The 13,942-nt window shown below is 37.3% G+C and overlaps 1 protein-coding gene across 4 annotated transcripts in view; it reads left to right on the forward strand.

The window, feature by feature from the left end:
* TFCP2 (transcription factor CP2) overlaps nucleotides 1-13,942 on the forward strand; it is a 51,056-nt gene that overhangs the window by 1,457 nt on the left and 35,657 nt on the right. The gene's annotated exons all lie outside the window — the stretch shown is intronic.

Genomic DNA, 13,942 nt, shown 5'->3' on the forward strand with positions numbered 1-13,942 from the left:
AGTGAGCTCCTTTGAGAGTTATAAAAGTGAACTTCCTTTCTTTAACTCTGCTAAGCCCAAGTGGAATTTCCTCACTGAAGTAAAATTATGAATTAGAACTTAATACTTTATCTTCAGGAATCTTTGCTTACAGTTAAAATAATAAAGGTTATCCTTGAGTGCATATTTTAGTGATTTTCAGGGAAATTTGAGTTCTATCATGCAGTGCTCTTAGCCTTGAGAAATTTAACTCTAATTTTGTCTGTCCTTGTTTACATAAGTCTTACCATAAAAACAGAGGTTAACTTGGTCTGAAAGTAAATGTCCTGACCCTGAGCTTGCATGTCAGTATGTGACATAATAGTTGACAATTTATGCTGTTGTTCATGTAAAGATTACTACTGCAAAAAGTTTAGTTTTGTCTAGGTTATCAGAGTTAAGAATGGAGATAATTAAATGTAACAGTACTTGTTATAAAAATAGTCTGACATCAACAAACACTTTGGTATCAACTATGTGCTCTCTCTGCCATGCAACTTTACATTTATGAGTGCTTTCCTATTCATATCCTGAGTGGTCCTCAGAAGTATTAATAGAATGGCTTGCATATTTACACATTTGGAATTTTTTTCCAAGATCAAATCAACAAGAGTTTTCAAACATCACTTTATGTTTTCTCAACAGCGCAACGTGCAAAAATTTTTTTCTTTTTTTTCTTTGCTCTCTCTCACCTTGCTCTTTTTCATGCAGTTTACTGCTGTCATGATTCTCTTGTCTCTTACACACATTTAATCATTTGCATTAATTTGTGTTAATTAGATATTAAGTTAATTCTCAAACTTTAGTGTTTATGAGAGTCATCTGGAAACTTATAAAAAATAGTTTACAGCGTCCCATCTTTCGTGATTGTCTGGGGCACAGACCAGAAATCTAATTTTTAAAAAAAATAAATTATTTTATTTTTGGCTGCATTGGGTCTTCGTTGCTGCACGTGGGCTTTCTCTAGTTGTGGCGAGCGGGGGCTACTCTCTTCATTGCGGTGTGCAGGCTTCTCATTGCGGTGGCTTCTCTTGTTGTGGAGAGTGGGCTCTAGGTGCATGGACTTCAGGAGTTGTGGTTCGCGGGCTCAGTAGTTCTGGCTTGAGGGCTCTAGAGCGCAGGCTCAGTAGTTGTGGCGCACGGGCTTAGTTGTTTCACGGCAACTAGGATCTTCCCGGACCAGGACTCAAACCCACGTCCCTTGCACTGGCAGGCGGATTCCCAGCCACTGCACCACAAGGGAACGCCTGATTTTTTAAAAACAAGTTCTTAGATGATTTTGATGCACATAGTCCAAGGACCACATTTTGAGAAACACTGATTGGAGGAGTTTTTATACTCAAAGACAATGATTCTTTGCTCTCCCTGGTTCTTTTTTTAACTAAACCTGTGATTACTTTCCCTAAACCTTTTTTAGGGAAAATTTTCTCTTTTTGACAGCAATTTGTTTTGTAAAATATTTTCCCTAACATATTTGTTTTACCTTGATTTGCTTACTTCTATTGCATCTTATAATGGTTTTGCTTCACATCTATTGGTTTATATTTTATAAAAATTAATCTTAGCTAGATTTCTGTTTTTGACTCTTTATCTGCCATTGCATTCAGTGATTGTATTCTTTTCATAAGTGGTCCTTTAATAGTCTCCTTACTTTTTTCCTTACGTTTTAATACATGGCACAGACTTTATATTTAAAATAAAGGAAATTCCATGAAAACATGCTGAGTGAAAGAAGCCAGTCACAAAAGACTACATATGATTCTATTTCTTAGAAGTGTACAAAATAGGCAAATCTATAGAGACAGAAAGTAGATTAGTGGTTGACTGTAGGAGAGGAGGGAATGGGGAGTGACTGCTAATAGGTACTGGGTTTTTTTTGGGGGGGGGCTGATAAAAATGTTTTAAAATTGTGATGATTGCATAACTCTGTGACTACAGTAAAGACAATTAAATTGTACACTTTAAATGGGTGAATTGTATGGTATATGAATTGTATCTCAATAAAGCTATCATTAAAAGAGTAAACATTAAAATTTTCTTAAAACTTTTTTCTTTCATTTTTTTAAGGTTGAGGTGGAATTCATATTACATAAAGTTAACCATTTTAAAGTGAACAACTCAGTGGCATTTAGTATGTTCATAATGTTGCACAACCACCACCTCTGTCTAGCTCCAAAACATTTTCATCACCCCAAAAGAAAGCCCTATACCCGTTAAACAATTGCTCCCCATTTCTCCCTCCCTTCTCTCCTTGGTGCCCACTAATATGCGTTCTGTCTCTATGCATTTACCTATTCTGGATTTCACATAAATGGAATCATATAACGTGTGACTTTTTGTGTCTGGCTTCTTTCACCGAGCATAATGTTTCCAGGGTTCATTCGTGTTGTAGCATGTATCAATACTTCAGTAATTTGTTCATTTTTATGGCTGAATAATATGCCATCGTATGTATATATCACAATTTGTTTAACCATTCATCCACTGATGGATGACTATTACAAATAATACTAACATAGCACTGTGTTTATAAAGAAGATGTTTATAAACATTTGTGTTCAAGTTTCTGTGTAGACATTTTTTTTTTTTTTTTTTTTTTTTGCGGTACGCGGGCCTCTCACTGTTGTGGCCTCTCCCGTTGTGGAGCAAGCTCCGGACGCGCAGGCTCAGCGGCCATGGCTCACGGGCCCAGCCGCTCCGCGGCATGTGGGATCTTCCCGCACTGGGGCACGAACCAGCATCCGCTGCATCAGCAGGCGGACTCTCAACCACTGTGCCACCAGGGAAGCCCTCTGTGTAGACATTTTTTAATTGAAGTATAATTGATGCATAGCATTATATTAATTTCAGGTGTACAACATAATGATTCCACGTTTGTATATGTTGCGAAATGATCACCACAGTAAGTCTAGTTAACATTCATTACCATACATAGTTACAAAATTTTTTTTCTTACCATGTGAACTTTTAAGGTTTAGTCTCTTAGCAGCTTTAAAATATGCAATACAATATTGTTAACTATATTCACCATGCTGTACTAGACGTATGTTTTCATTTCTTTTGGGTATATACCTAGGATTGGAATTTTTGAGCCATGTGGTAATGCTACACTTAACTTTTTTTATTTTATGTGACTTAAAGAGTTTTGTTTTTTGTTTGTTTGTTTGTTTTTAAAGAGCAGTTTTAGGATCATAGCAATATTGAAAGGAAGGTATAGAAATTTCCCATATACCCCCAGCCTCTACATATGCATAGCCTCCCCTATTATCAACATCTTCCACCAGAGTGGTACACACTCTGTACCTACATTGGTGAACCTACATTGGCACAGCATAATCACCCAAAATCCATAGTTTATCTTAGGGTTCACTCTTGGTATTGAATGTTCTGTAGGTTTGGACAAATATATGATGACATGTATCCATCAATGCAGTATCATCCAAAGTATTTTCACTGCCCTAAAAATCCTCTGTGCTCTGCTGACTCATTCACCCACCACTACCCCAACTCCTTGCTACCATTGATCTTTTTATTGTCTCCATAGTTTTGCCTTTCTGAATTGTCATATAACTGAAATCATACAGTATGTAGCCCTTTTCATATCGGCTTCTTTCACTTAGTAATATGCATTTGACGTTCCTCCATGTCTTTTTCATGGCTTGATAGCTCATTTCTTTTTTTTTTTTAGCACTGAATAATATATCATTGTCTGTATGTATCAGAGTTTATTTATCCGTTCACCACTGAAGGACATCTTTTTTTCTTTTAATAAATTTCTTTTTTTATTTTTGGCTGCATCAGGTCTTCGTTGCTGTGTGCGGGCTTCCTCTAGTTGCGGCGAGTGGGGGCTACTCTTCGTTGCAGTGTGCGGGCTTCTCATTGCAGTGGCTTCTCTTGTTGTGGAGCATGGGCTCTAGGAGCATGGGCTTCAGTAGTTGTGGCGCACGGGCTTAGTTGCTCCGTGGCATGTGGGATCTTCCTGGACCAGGGCTTGAAGCCATGTCCCCTGCATTGGCAGGTGGATTCTTAACCACTGCACCACCAGGGAAACCCTGAACGACATCTTGGTTGCTTCCAAGTTTTGGCATTATAAATAAAGCTGTTATAAACATCTCTGTGCAGATTTTTGTGTGCAGATAGTTTTCATCTTCTTTGGGTAAATACCAAGAAATGGCATTGCTGCATTATATGGTATGAGTATGTTTAGTTTTGTAAAAAACTGCCAAACTGTCCTCCAAAGTGGCTGTACCATTTTGCATTCCTACCAGCAATGAGTGAGAGTTCCTGTGTTACTCCACATCTTGTCAGGATGTGGTGGTGTCACTGTTCTGGATTTTGGCCATTGTAAAAGTTGCGTAGTGTATGCTTAACTTTTTCAAGAACTGCCAAGCAGTTTTGCACAGCAGCTGAACCGTGTTACATTCTCACCAGCAACGTACAAGGGTTCATACTTCTCTACATCCTTACCAACATTTGTTGTTTTCTGTTTTTTATTAAAGTCATCCTAGTGAGTGTGAAGTCTTATCTGTTATTATTTGTTCTACATTTCCTTGATGACCGTGATGTTGACATCTTTTCATCTGCTTGTTGGCCACCTGTATATCTTCTTTGGAGAAGTGTCTCTTCCAAGTCCTTTGCCCGGTTTTAAATTGGGTTGTTGTCCTTTTATTGTTGAGCTGTAAGGGTTTTTTATATATTCTGGTTACTAGATCATTATCAGATACATGGTTTGTAGATATTTTCTCCCATTCTGCAGGTTGTCTTTTCACATTCTTGATAATGACCTTTGTTTGATTCACAAAAGTTTAATTTTGATGAAGTCCAATTTATCTATTCTTTTTGTTGCTTGTGCTTTTGATGTCAACTTCAAGAATCTATTGCCAAATTCAAGTCATGGTGATTTACCCTGTGGTTTCTTCTAAGAGTTTATAGTGTAAGTTCTTATGTTTAGGTCATTGATCCATATTGAGTTAATTTTTGTATCTAAAGTGAGGTAGGGTCCCAGCATCATTTGTTTGTATGTGGATATCGAGTTGTCCCAGCCGTATGTTCATTTCCCATTGAATGTTCTTTGTAGCCTCATTGAAAATCAATTGGCCATACATGTAAAGATTTATTTGTGGACTCTGTTCTGTTCCATTGGTTGATATGTCTATTTTGCCAATACCACACTGTTTTGATTACCATAGCTTTGTAATAAGCTCTGAAATTGGGAAATGTGATTCCTCTTATTCATTGGAATTTTGATAGGGATTTTTAAATTTCTTCTTGAGTCAGTTTTGGTACTTTGTGTGTCTCTAGAAATCTATTTTATCTAGATTATCTAATTTGTGTGTATATAATTACAGTGTTTTCTTATAATCCTTTAATTTCTACAAGGTTGGTAGTAATATCCCGCTTTCATTTCTGATTTTATTTATGTGTGTCTTCTCTCTTTTTTTCCTTGGACAGTGTAGCTAAAAGTTTTTCAATTTTGTTTATCTTTTTAAAGAACTGACTTTTGGTTTTGATCCTCTGCTATTTAAAAAAAATATTTATTTATTTACTTATTTGGCTGTGTTGAGTCTTAGTTGTGGCACACGGGATCCTCGTTGAGGCATGCGGCATCTTTCGTTGTGGTGTGTGGGTTCCAGAGTGCACAGGCTCAGTAGTTGCAGTGCGTGGGCTCTCTGGTTGTGGTGTGCAGGCTCTAGAGTGTGCAGGCTCAGTAGTTGTGGCACATGGGCTTAGTTGCCCCGCAGCATATGGGATCTTAGTGCCCCAACCAGGGATCAAACCCGTGTTCCCTGCATTGGAAGGTGGATTCTCAACCACTGGACCACCAGGGAAGTCCCTTCTACTATTTTTTAAATTCTCTATTTTTTCCTGCTCATCTTTGCTATTTCCTTCTTTCTGCTAGTTTTGGATTTAATTTGCTCTTTTTCTAGTCCCTTAAGATGTAAAGTTAGTTTATTTGATTTGAGGTCTTTCTTCCTTTTTTATGTGGGCATTTACAGCTATAAAATTCCCCTTAAGTACTGCTTTGACTGTGTCCCGTAAGTTTTAGTATGTTGTGATTTCATTTTCATTTGTCTCAAAGCATTTTTAAATTTCCCTAGTGATTTCTTCTTTCATCCATTAGGTGTTTAAGAGTGAGCTTAAAAAAAAAAAAAACAACTGAGCTAATTTCCATGTATTTGCAAAATTTCCAGCTTTCCTTATTTTACTGATTTCTAGCTTTCTTCCATTGTGGTCAGAGAACATAGTTTGTGTGATTTTGATCTTTTTAAACTTACTGAAAATTGGTTTATGGCCTAACGTGGTCTCTTCTGGAGAATGTTTTATGTGTCCTTGAGAAGATAATATATTCTGCTGTTGTTGGGTGGAGTGTTCTGTATATGTCTGTTAGGCCTGGTTGGTTTATAGTTTGTTCAAATCCTTTGTTACCTTATTGATATTCTGTCCAGATGTCCCACTCATTATTTAAAGTAGGGTATTGAAGTCCTCAGTGGTAGAAATGTCTATTCATCTCTTCAATTCTATCAGTATTTTAGATTCTTATTTTGGAGGGCTCTGTTGTTTGGGTGTGTACATGTTTATAGTTATTCTATCTTCTTGATAAATTGGCCTTTTAAATCAATATAAAATGTGTTTTGTGTGTGTCTCTCTTTTTTTTTCTTTGTGTCTCTTGTAACAATTTATGACTTAAGTTCTATTTTGTCTGATACTTGTATAGTCACTCCAGCTCTCTTTTGTTTACTATTTGCATGGAATATTTTCATTTTCACCCTATTGTGTGTTGTATCTAAAGTGAGTCTTTGTAAGCAGCATGTGGTTGGCCTTTTTTTTCTTACATCTTTTCTGCCAATCTGTGTCTTTAATTGGTCAGTTAACCCATTTGTACTTAAAGTGATTAGTGATAATGAAGGACTTATTTCTGCCATTGATAGTTTTCTATATGTCATATCTTTTTTTGTTTCTCAATTCCTCCAATATGGCCATCTTTTGTGTTTGATTTTTTTCTATTGTACCATTTTGTTTTCCTCTTCATTTTCTTTTTTGTATATTTTTAAAGTTACTTTCTTAGTGATTATTCTGGGGATTACAGTTAATATCTTGAGTTTATAGCAATCTAATTTGAAATGATGCCAACTTAGGTTCACGAGCATACATTAAACTACATTTATTGTGGTGATCATTTTGCAGTGTATATGAATATCAAATCATTATGTTGTATACCTGAAACTAATATAATGTTGTATATCAGTTATATCTCAATTAATAAAAAAGAACATACATTAACTCCATTTCCCCTCTTTATGTTGTTATTGTCACAAATTACATCTTTATGCATCATGTACCTGTTACTGTAGATTTCTAATTATTATTTTATGCATTTGTCTTTTAAATCATATAAGAAACAAAAAGAGGAGTTACATACCAAAAATACAGTATATTATCTTGTGTATTTATCTATAGAACCTTTGTAATGATCTTTTTTAAAATATGAAATCATTAGGGCCTCCCTGGTGGCGCAAGTGGTTGAGAGTCCGCCTGCCGATGCAGGGGATACGGGTTCGTGCCCCGGTCTGGGAGGATCCCATATGCCGCGGAGCGGCTGGGCCCGTGAGCCATGGCCGCTGAGCCTGCGCGTCCGGAGCCTGCGCGTCCGGAGCCTGTGCTCCGCAACGGGGGAGGCCACGACAGTGAGAGGCCCGCGTACCGCAAAAAAAAAAAAAAAAAAAAAAAAAAAAGAAATCATTAAATTTATTTTTTATTTTATATTGGGATATGGTTGATTTACAGTGTTGTGTTAGTTTCGGGTGTACAGCAAAGTAGTTCTGTTATACATATACATATATCCATTCTTTTTCAGATTCTTTTCCCATATAGGTTATTACAGAATATCGAATAGAGTTCTTGGTGCTATACAGTAGGTCCTTGCTGATTATCTCTTTTATACATAGTAGTGTATATATGTTAATCTGAAACTCCTAATTTATCCCTCCCCCCACCTTACCCCTTTGGTCACCATAAGTTTGTTTTTGAAGTCTGGGAGTCTGTTTCTGTTTTGTAAATAAGTTCATTTGTGTCATCTTTCTAGATATCATATGATATTTGTCTTTCTCTGTCTGTCTTACTTTGCTTAGTATGGTAATCTCTAGGTCCATTCATGTTGCTGCAAATGGCATTATTTCATTCTTTATTATGGCTGAGTAATATTCCATTGTATATATGTACCACATCTTCTTTAACCATTCCTCTGTTGCTTCCATGTCCTGGCTATTGTAAATAGTGCTGCAATGAACATTAGGGTGCATGTATCTTTTTGAATTATGCTTTCCTCTGGATATATGCCCAGGAGTGGGATTGCTGGATCACATGATAGTTCTAGTTTTAGTTTGTTTAGGAACCTCCATAGTGTTCTCCATAGTGATTGTACCAATTTACATTCCCACCAACAGTGTAGGAGGGTTCCCTTTTCTCCACATCCTCTCCAGCATTTATTGTTTGTAGACTTTTGATGATATAATGGTCTTTATTTTTTTGTATGACTTTGAGTTACCACTTAGTATTCTTTCATTTTAGCCTTTCCCTTTCATTTCCCTTTAGCATTTCTTATAGGGCAGGTGAACTGGTGATGAATTCCCTTAGCTTTTGTTGAGGAATGTCTTGATTTCTCTTTTATTTTAGATTTTTTTTTTAATTTCCCACATATGGCTATTTATTTATTTATTTATTGGGTCTTTGTTGCTGCATTGGGTCTTTGTTGCTGTGTGTGGGCTTTCTCTAGTTGCAGCGAGCGGGGGCTACTCTTCGTTGTGGTGCACGGGCTTCTCATTGTGGGGTGGCTTCTCTTGTTGCGGAGCACGGGCTCTAGGCGCATGGGCTTTAGGCGCACGGGCTTCGGGTGCACGGGCTTCAGTAGTTGTGGCATGTGGGCTCAGTAGTTGTGGCTTGCAGGCTGTAGGGTGCAGGCTCAGCAGTTGTGGCGCACGGGCTTAGTTGGTCCGCAGCATGTGGGATCTTCCCAGACCAGGGCTCAAACCTGTGTCCCCTGCACAGGTGGATTGGCAGGTGGATTCTTAACCACTGCACCACCAGGTAAGTCCTATTTTAGAATTTTTGGTTGATAGTTTTTACCTTCAGCACTTTAGATGTATCATCCCTGGCCTTCTGGCCTCTATGGTTTCTGATGAGATATTGGCTGTTAATCTCATTGAGGGTCCCTCATATATGATGAGTTACTTCCTTTCTGTTGCTTTGAATATTCTCTTTGTTTTTCACCAGTTTGAATATAATGCATCTTGGTGTGGAATTCTTCAGATTTATCCTGTTGAAGTTTGTTGAGCTTCTTGGATGTGTAGATTCATGTCTTTCATCTATTTGGACTGTTATTGATGATTTTTTTCTTTAATTTTTTTTTTTTTGCCTCTTTTCTTCCTGGGACTCCCAGAATATGTGTGTTGGTATATATGATGGTGTACCATAGGCCCTTTACACTCTGTTCATATTTCTTTTTCTTTGTTTCTTTTTTGGTCATGCCACATGGCATACAAGATCCTAGTTCCCCAGCCAGGGATTGAACCTGCACCCTCTGCATGGGAGCATGGAGTCTTAACCACTGGACTGCCAGGGAGGTCCCTCTTCATTCCTTTTTTTAAAATTTATTTAATTTTAATTATTTTAAAAATATTTATTTATTTATTTTGGCTGCACTGGGTCTTAGTTGTGGTATGTGGAATCTTTTAGTTGCAACATGCAGACTTCTTAGCTGCAGCATGCAGACTCTTAGTTGCTGCACGTGGACTTCTTAGTTGCAGCATGCAGACGTCTTAGTTGTGGCATGCAAACTCTTAGTTGCAGCGGGCATGCGGGATCTAGTTCCCCAACCAGGGATCAAACCCAGGTCACCTGCATTGGGAGCGTGGAGTCTTACCCACTGGGCCACCAGGGAAGTCCCTTCATTTTTCTTTGTGCTCCTCAGCCTGAGTAATTTCTTTCTTTTTTTTTTTTTTAAAGCAGAGTCTCAAAGAGATATTTATACACCCATGTTCATGACAGCACTGTTTGCAATAGCCAAATATCAGAAGTTACCCAAGGCTCCATCGACAGATGAATGGATAAACAAAATGTGATATATACACACTACTATATATAAAATAGATAACTAATAAGGACCTACTGTATAGCACAGGGAACTCTACTCAATACTCTGTAATTCAGCCTGAGTAATTTCAATTTTCCTGTCTTCAAGTTCACTAACTCTTTCTTCTGCCTGGTTGAATCAGATCTCGAACCCCTCTAGTGAATTTTTAATTCCAGCTATTGTACTTTTTTGTACAGAATTTGTTTGGTTCCTTTTTATATTTCCTGTCTTTCTGTTGCTATTCTGTACTTATTCATACATTGTTCTCCTGGTTTCCTTTAGTTATTTGTCCATGGTTTCCTTCAGCTCTTTGAGCATGTTAAAGACAGTTAACTTAAATCTTTGTCTAGTAAGTGTAGTATCTGGGCTTGTAGAGGATGGTTTCAGTCAGTTTCTTTTTTTCCTGTGAATAGGCTGTATTTTCCTTTGTCTTTGTATGCTTTGTAATTTTTTCTTAATTGAAGTATAGTTGTCCCTGTGTTATGCAGTAAATCCTTGTTGCTTATCTATTTTATTTATAGTAGTTTGTATCTGTTAATCGCATACTCCTAATTTATTCCTCCTTACTCCCTTTACCCTTTGCTAACCATGAGTTTGTTTTCTATGTCTATGAGTCTGTTTCTGTTTTGCCTATAGATTCATTTGTATTATTTGTTTAGATTCCACATATAAATGATATCATATAATATTTGTCTTTCTCTGTCTGATTTACTTCACTTAGTATAATTTTCTCCAGGTCCATCCATGTAGCTGCAAATGGCAATATTTAATTCTTTTTTACGACTGAGTAGTATTCCATTTTGTTTGTGTGTGTGTGGTGTGTGTGTGTGTGTATCTACATATATCACATCTTCTTAAACCAATCATTCGTTGATGGGTACTTGGGTCCTTTCCATGTCTTGGCTATTGTAAATAGTGCTGCATGTATCTTTTCGAATTATAGTTTTTGTCTTTTCTGGATATATGCCCCGGAGCAGGATTGCTGGATCTTACGGTAGCTCTCTTTTTAGTTTTTTGAGGAAGCTCCATAAGTTTTTCCACAGTGGCTGCACCATTTACATTCCCACCAACAGTGTACGAGGGTTCCTTTTTCTCCATACCCTCTCCAGTATTTATTGTTTGTAGACTTTTTGATGATAGCCATTCTTACTGGTGTGAGGTGATACCTCATTGTGGTTTTGATTCTCATATCTCTAATAATTAGCAACATTGAGTATTTTTTCATGTGCTTGTATGCTTTGTAATTTTTTGTTGAGAACTGGACATTTTGAATATTGTAATGTGGAACTCTGGAAGTCAGATTCTCCTCCCTTCTGAGAAATTACTCTCATTACTGGATGAAAGCTGCAGTTGTCTCTAAGTTCAGTGACTCTTCCAAGCTAGTTTTGCAAAGACTATATTCCTTGCTGTATACGGTCACTGAAGTCTCTTCTGTTATCTCCACCCCGTCAGTGACTTGACAGAGATTTCCTTAAATGCCTGGATCCAATAAAAAAAGACAAGGAAAAAAGAGAGTGTTCTCTTTTTTTGAATCTCTTCATCTCACTTTGTTAGGGAAGCCACTTCAGCCATGGGGGTTGAAACAATGGTGAGCCTCTTTGCCAGCTCCTCGGCAATCAAAAGCAGTGATCAAGACACATAACCTTGGGAGTTCCCTGGTGGCCTAGTGGTTAGGATTCTGGGCTTTCACTGCTGTAGCCTGGGTTCACTTCCTGGTTGGGGAACTGAGATCCCGCAAGCTGTGTAGTGTGGCCAAAAAAAAAAGAAGGAAAGAAAGAAAGACACATAACCTGTATTTTTGGAGGACAAGATCCCTATTGCCCACCCTATAGCACCAGCAAAGCTGCAACAGGATCTTGGGCTGTTGTTCCCACTGCTGCCTCCCCTGGGACTGGGAGCTGGAGGATGATAGGTGCTATGCCAAATGCTGAAATTAAATAAAATTTACCAGCCTCTTTCTTCATCAGGCACTCCCTTGGATGCTGAAAGTGTTGGACAAGATTCCAGAGTTTCAAAGTAATTAAGCATTTCTTGCCAGCTCAATAGTTCTTTTGGTGAAAGGACCAATTCCTAGAGCTTTCTACTCTGCTATCTTCCATGACCTCTGTCCTTAATCTACAATAGCCTTTTAATTGGTCCAACCCTGCTTTTAACTCTGCACTCACCACCCCCCACCCAGTCTGTTGTCTACACTGAAACCTTTGTGTGTGGGTATTTTGTTCATTTAAATAAAAAATAATTTCAGACTTGTGGAAGATTTGCAAAAATAATCTGAAGAATTTCTGCATACCCTTCATCCGGATTCCTTAAATGTTAACTTTTACTAAGTTTGCTTTATCTTTCTGCCTATCTCTTTTCAGACACCTAGAATTATTCTTTTTCTGAACTATTAAAGAGTAAGTTGCAGATATGATGCCCCTTAACACCTAAATACTTCAATGTGCCTTTTTTTTGAAACAAGGAATTCTCTTACCGCAGCCACAGTACAATGATCAAAATCAGGAACTCGACACTGACACAATACCATTATCAAGCTATGGAACTTATTCACATTTCTCTAGTCATCTCATGTCAGTCATCTGACATGTCTTTCTTGTCCTTTAATCTAGAATAGTTCCTGAGTCTTTCTTTGTATTTTCATGGCATTGACAATGCGATAAATACAGGGCAGTTATTTTGTAGAATATCCCTCACTTTGGGTTTGTTGTTTTCTCATGATTAAATTCAGTTAATGCACTTTGGGTAGTAATACCTAAGAAGTGATGCTGAATTCTTCTCTGTATATCATATTAGGATGCACATGCTATTGATTGGTTCCATTACTGGCAATGTTAACTTTGGCCATTTAGTGAAAGTGGCATATGCCAGTTTTCTCCCTTGTAAATTTGTCTTTTGTAATTGATAAGTATCTTGTGGGGAGATACTTTGAGACTATGTAAATATCCTATTACTTTTCAAACTTTTACCTATCAATTTTAGTGTTTATTGATGATTCTTGCCCTAATCACTTATCACGGTTGCTAATAGATGATTTTCTAATTATGTCCTTCCTTCTAAATTTGTTAGTTGGCTTTCTACTATATGAAAGAGCTTTTCCAAATATGTGCATCCGTATCTTCATAGCAGCACTATTTACAATAGCCAAGACATGGAAACAACCTAAATGTCCATCAACAAAGGAATGGATAAAGAAGATGTCATATACATTACAATGGAGTATTACTCAGCAATAAAAAAGAATGAAATAATGCCATTTGTAGCAACATGGATGGACCTAGAGATTATCATACTAAGCAAAGTAACTCAGAAAGAGAAAGACAAATACCATATGATATCACTTATATGTAGAATCTAAAATACAACACAAATGAACATAGCTACGAAACAGAAATAGACTCACAGACATAGAGAACAGACTTGTGGTTGCCAAGGGGGAGAGGGAGGTGGGGGAGGGAAGTATTGGGAGTTTGGGGTTAGCAGATGCAAATTATTACATATAGGATGGGGGAACTGTATTCAATATCCTGTGATAAACCATAATGGAAAAGAATATGAAAAAAAATTTATATATATATATATAAAACTGAATCTTTTTTAAAAAAAGAAAGAGCTTTTCCTTCATATTTATTTTTATCAGTGTAGCCTCATAGATTCTTACTTTATTCAGTAGATTGCAGTCTTTTACTATCACTGTATATTTTGATCAATTGTTCCAGATTTGGCCAGAAGAACCCCTTCAGGCTGGCTCCACACAGCGGCCTGTAAAAATTAAAGTCTTCTTAATACCTTTTGTCC

The sequence above is a fragment of the Mesoplodon densirostris genome, chromosome 11 (assembly GCF_025265405.1).
Source record: "Mesoplodon densirostris isolate mMesDen1 chromosome 11, mMesDen1 primary haplotype, whole genome shotgun sequence".
Lineage (NCBI taxonomy): Eukaryota > Metazoa > Chordata > Mammalia > Artiodactyla > Ziphiidae > Mesoplodon > Mesoplodon densirostris.